Source organism: Uranotaenia lowii, chromosome 2, assembly GCF_029784155.1.
Source record: "Uranotaenia lowii strain MFRU-FL chromosome 2, ASM2978415v1, whole genome shotgun sequence".
Classification (NCBI taxonomy): domain Eukaryota; kingdom Metazoa; phylum Arthropoda; class Insecta; order Diptera; family Culicidae; genus Uranotaenia; species Uranotaenia lowii.
The window spans coordinates 435,702,346-435,708,345 of NC_073692.1; the positions used below are offsets into that span (position 1 = coordinate 435,702,346).

The following is a 6,000-nucleotide window of genomic DNA, read 5'->3' on the forward strand; positions in this document are numbered from 1 at the left end:
TAAAACTATGTTTTGCCATTATTGCCAGGTAAGTCACAAAACTAGCAATTTGTCACTATTTGAATGGCCTTAAATTTCCTGTTTTCCCGTTTCTCCTTAATATTTTGCAAATGATTTCAACGTACTCTTTTTGGCGTTGAAGGATATGGTAGCCCTATCCTATACTCGTCTCGAGGAACGGAAGGTCTACGGTTGGGTGAGCATACAGACGGGTCGGTCGCGTGTGTTCCAACTTCCGCTCATGGGTATATATTCTCCCGGCTTCAGCTGGCAATTTTGAATACGTGCAGGCAGAGCTGGATGTCACACGGTAAAAAGGAAATATATGTACCCGAGGAATAATCGAAACACACAGAAATGACATCACGGCTTCCGGTTGGTTTCGTTTTTTTTTTTTGTCATTTTGCAAAAAGTAGGATTCTAGTAAATCCAAATCAAATCGTACTTACTTTTGAAAATTTTCTTTATTTACAGTCAATATAAACAAAATCCTTACCGTCTTGAATATGAATAATAAAATTTAGGTAATAAAGTTTGCATCATTGTACAAGGACTAAACCGTTCTTGACCTTAAAGGTTAAAATCCATATTCAAAAAATCATGAGAGTGACTGTCCTTTCAAAGCACTATCCGCTTTGGCGAATATCGGTCAGTGGCTATCGGATATTTTTGTTTCTTTAAACTCCCTCTCTTCCTGCTCGGGAAAGCAACGAAGCAGTTATTTTCAACATAACAGAACACGAGAGCATAATGTTCCATCTCTCAATTTCTAGCCTATTTGCATAAATTGTTGGCGGCGCTACACTACACAGTGCGGTTCTTATCATTCTCAGTAACAGCAGCACATTCTCCGCTCATGTGTATATGCATGACAATCGTCGTGGAGTATATTAATATGTTCTGCTCTAGTTTATCTCGGCTGCGAGCCCGTGTTGCAACAAATGGGTTTACGAAATCATCTGTGGGGGATTAAAGCTCATCCTCTCACAGAGGTGACAATTAAACGTGTTCACTGTATTTCGTAGCACAAGCAGACGAAATATTTTCGAATTCCGGTTCAGGGTATCTTTCTGTTTATAACGGTCAATACAATAATGGTATGATAAAAGGTTTCAAGATAAATACCGTAAATGTGAAGAAGTGAAATTGCTTCAACACATTTACGTCTGAATTAATTAAAACTTATAGATGAACAAGTAGTACAGCGTATATTGCTAGCAATAAAAAAAATTACAAACAACAGGAAAAACACCTGGTTCGAACCAAACTATTTTCCCCTTCTTCTAGAAAGGGTTTACGCTGAAATTGGGACACTGATGTTGTCTCTACAACAGTCATCAACAAGCTAGACAAACGAGCATGATTTGCACTGAATCGGCAACATTTTGGAAGCACCGAGAATCTTCGCAGTTCGCACTCGACATGAGAAAAAAAGCTATAACGAAAATCACTTAAAAGTAGAAGATTCTGTCAGACTCAGACACGTTGGTGGGCGGATGCTTCGAGACCGAGAAATCCTTATACCAGGTGCATTCCAGTTTGGCCCGAACACACTTGGCACACGTATTCATCGATATCGTGGTAGTGTGGGTGGATGTTTGTGAAAGCAACATTCCCCACAGGCAGACATCAGGAGGTCCTTTTCCGATGATTCTTTTGTTGAGGAAGGTCAATACCAGAGAGAATGAATTCTAACTACATATGTATTATGATGTATGCAAATGTACGACAGAACAGCCCTTATATAAACGATATAAACGTGCTTATAGAGCTTTTAAAACGTATATTGGTATGAATTAATTCCCAAATAAAAAAAGGCAATGCAATACAAAAACGCGAATAACTCATCAAAAATGTTTTTTTATAAGGGTCAATGAAAATTGAATCCTAAAGGTATTTTCTAGCTTTTTTCCCAAATGGTACCCAACTGAGACTTTAGCATTCTAACTATAAGCAACTTTTATGTTTTTCATGAGTTATTTTTTACCACTACAATTTTGAATGAAACCACGACCATGCGTGCATAAAATGCAAGAATGTTCGGAGCTGAGTATCTAGAAAAAATGAAAAAGAGTAATCCATATTTTTTGTATCGTTTAAATAGCTGTTGTAAACTGACGCTGTAAAGGAAATGTAGGTGGAAAGATCAACAAACAAAAAAAAAAGTTTAGAGTAGTGAGCGATCTTGAGACGTTAGTTAGCCCATCCTGCACTGCATTAAATCTATTTCGGATGAATATGAACAGAATGCAGTACAGGATAATGATTAATCCCTCATGATATCAGTTGGAGAAAAAAGGTTGGCAGGTTAAGACAGGTCGCTTACATACTCCCAACGAGGAATCCATATCCTTCTAAAATGAAAAAAAAAGTTCAAATATCATTTCCCTATGATCGAATGCTCTGCTATTTGCCCTTTAAATTTCATATTCTCTAATCCGAAATGTGCTCACACGTGAGAGCTTTTGAAATCATTCTTGGGTCTGAAAAGCTTACTCTCACAAGGCTATAAATGGTTTTATAAAGGTTGCAATTGAAAACGGTAAGACAGCAAATAAACTGCTAATGAGTCAAAGTAAGAAATCAGAATATTGATATAGAAACTTACAAACAAAGAGAGCGTATCTTCGCCCCCAAAATCGACCCAACTGTACGGCCGAGCGCAGAAAAATAAATAGGAAAAGAGCGCATCGCAAGCAAGTCTGGTTGGTGCTGGTGAGGTTAGTGCTAAGTTTTTGCCCAATGCAATACCGTCAGCAGTGTTGGGGTTTGAATTAATACATTCACATTAGACCCACTAAATAGCCAGCCAGTGAGAGAGGCGCTGTAAGTTTTCATTCAACAACACACTGTGTGTGATTACTTGCGCTAGCTGGCGATGGTTGTTGGACATCGCATCGTCACCGTTTCAGTTTAGTACGAACGAAGCGCACAACTCGTCATTGTGACGTAATTCTCGTTGGTGCCCTTCATCAACCAGAGTGTGTGCGAGTGCATTCTTCCATCAATGCAAACTTTTTCGCTATTATTGGACAGTGCCACTGACTTAACTCCCCTATAGGTATATATTTTCCATTTTGCACGTTATCAATGCACTGTGACGACTGAACCAACAGGCACACGACAATTGTTGCAAGAGCCCATTACGCGACCTATGTCATCCTTAACCACCATTCAAGTCTATCGGAGGCTTTCCGAGATTGAACTCAAGTGATCCTTGTGTTATAGTTTGACGAAAATGTAAATCGATAGAATAATTTGAAACATCATCTTCTATGAAATCCGTATTAGGTAAAGCGTACTGTAAATGGTCAATATTTTTTAAAAATTCACTTACTTTGCAGTCACCATCCGCCTTTTAAGGTGTTTTTCAACCTTGACAAAGTTCTTTGTCTCCCGAACTTCCGGTCGATCTACAGACGGAGAACTTCCAGAAATTTTCTTCAATTTCACCTCGATATTCTGGTCGTGCCGATCCGAGCGGAGTACATACGAACACAATCACGACCAAGAGCACCGATCTGCTGATCTATACCAATAATCCTCACTGTATAGTGGTGCTTCTGCTTTTTTTCCTGCTGCGTGCTGCTGCTTCTGGCGAATACTTTTCACTTTTTTCCTTTCTTCCTACGACGTTGTCGTGGTTTTCTTGGATTTCTTTGCGCTTTTCTCGCTCTTCTGAAAACGGGACTACCTTCTGCTTCTGGCTGATGTTTCTGCTGTACGACCTAATAGATACCCATCCAAGTATGCTTTGTGGATGATTCAGGAGAAAAATCTTTTCTACACTTTGGAAACCACCTTCCCCGTAACCTTCGTATCGTAAAATTTTCTTATTGCTCTCGCATACACATCGTTTTCGGGATGATCCCAATTTTATATCTCTATGAAAGATTCTACCAAAATTTTATTCTGATTCTTTTTTTCGGCACACGGCCAACAGGCACACGAACAGGCAACTTCCGGAGGAAGAGGAAAACTTCAGACTTGTATCGCGAGTCTTGAAAAAAAATCCACATTTATTATTCCCGATAAACCACAATAAACCAGAGTCTTTTCAAGCATTGAATAACTTCAAACGCACCGCACTACTGCTCAGATAGTTTTCCGTAGTTCAAGGTGTGGAATACTTGCTGAATTATTTGGATTTTTACAAATTAGATGGCGACGAGCACTTCTTGGATGTTGGAATTACACAGAGGCACACTACCTACTCGGCCATTTTTGAAAAAACGAATGACGAACTAGCAGTCACGGTACGACGATGGTGCCCAGAGTGAGAGAGTCCAACTACGGAAAATTCACATGAATGTGTGTTTCACTTTTCAATTTTTGATCGCAGTGTTGCTAATCGTTATTCTATGTTCGAAAACATATAAAACTTACCTGATGTGAAAAACTTTAATGAACTTCTGAGCTTTGTTTTGAGATCCGTCAACTATTTATATGTACCTACTATCAAAACTGAGAACGTTCAATTACTATTTGTTTGGTGTTTCAATATCGAGCCATTTACCAATTATTACTATTTCAAACAATTACTATTTAAACAATTCAGCTTGTTTATCTAACCAATAGTTTCAGTTAATCCAGATATCTGAGCCTGAACAAATACGTGTTACAGAAATGCGTTTCTCGCGTTCTTATTTACCCGACAACTTTTGAATGATTTAAGTTTTACATAATAATTATTATCATACAAAGCTCTACACGTACCTAGTTTCGAAAAAATGATGACAACAGTCCACTCATTATACTGAGTTGTTCAAATAAAATTTAATTTTACAGCCTCTATTTTTTAAATTAATTTTATTTTCATGCTATGGTAATGAAATTCATTAAAATTAAAATTCATCATAATGTTGATTCTTCCTTCTGAAATATTATGGGGGCTCCTTCAATGAGCGAGAGTCGATCATCTCACGCATACTCTCAAATAAGAAAATATTGAGATTGAGAGGTTTTTTCTGCGAGAGCGAAAGAGTGCGTTGAGCGATTTTGAGGATTTTGACGTTTTCAAATGACAGCCGCCATCCGCTCAAAAAGCTGCGGAGCTCACGAGTTACACCTGTGATGCCAAATATTTCATTATCTTTTCTGAAGTTTAAATTTATTTTCGAAACTGATTTTCTCAAGGTGCTGAAGAAAACGAAAATTCCCGTACCATGTTTTCAGTCAAGAAACCCACAGGAAGAAGAAAAATGAAACGAGTGAAACACGTATAGGGGCAACATGGCGCCCTCATTGCAAAAATTTCAACCAGAGGCAATTTTTTAGTAATCCTTAAAATGATATCTGCGGCTCGGGAATGTCAATCAAAGGGATCTTTGGTAACATTAATAAATTATGGTTGGGCACAAAATCCATAGTTTTCAGCATAGTTAACTAACTAAGGTGCTAATAGTTAATTGTAACCGACAATTAAAGTTAATAAATTACAAATTAATAAAAAAAAACTTGAATTCCATTAAATTTCTTTAAGTAGAAAACGCAATTCTCGCGTGAGCTTTCATTACGTCGTATAAAATAAAATGTAAACAAACAGTTTTATTACGAAAAAATACAAAAAATGACATAAACTAGTCGCAATTTTTTCCATTTCAAGCGTGAGTTTTCAAAAGGACGTATGTAACATCAGACAAAATCTGAGAAAAAGGAGGGACAAAATTATGTTAATATAAATAAATGCTATTTAAAGCTGTTTGATCTAGAATCAAGTTTTATCATGGCAGCTGTAGGAAAAACAATAATGTTTTAATTATAGGTTTAAGCATACTGGATTTTTTGCTGTTTCCTAGTGAATTTGTTAAAAAAAATATTTTACACCGTATTGTTGAGTTTTTTTTCACATACGCCATAATGATTCGTCGTTGTGACAGTTTAATATTTACATACACCCTTTATGATTCGTCGCTTGGACAAATTGTTTTCATTATGCGTCAAATCAGATACGTCGGTTTTTCACATCATTGCAGATGCGTCAGTTTTAAAATAATAATT

General features: G+C 37.2%; 1 protein-coding gene across 1 annotated transcript in view; it reads right to left on the bottom strand.

Annotated features, from left to right (window-relative positions):
- Positions 1 to 4,265, bottom strand: part of LOC129743919 (TATA-box-binding protein-like) — a 48,771-nt gene extending 44,506 nt beyond the window's left edge. Inside the window, exon 1 of the mRNA XM_055736161.1 lies at positions 3,338 to 4,265. The gene's annotated coding sequence lies outside the window, so the exon portion shown is untranslated. The remainder of the gene's footprint in view (positions 1 to 3,337) is intronic.
- Between the last annotated feature and the right edge of the window lie 1,735 nt (positions 4,266 to 6,000).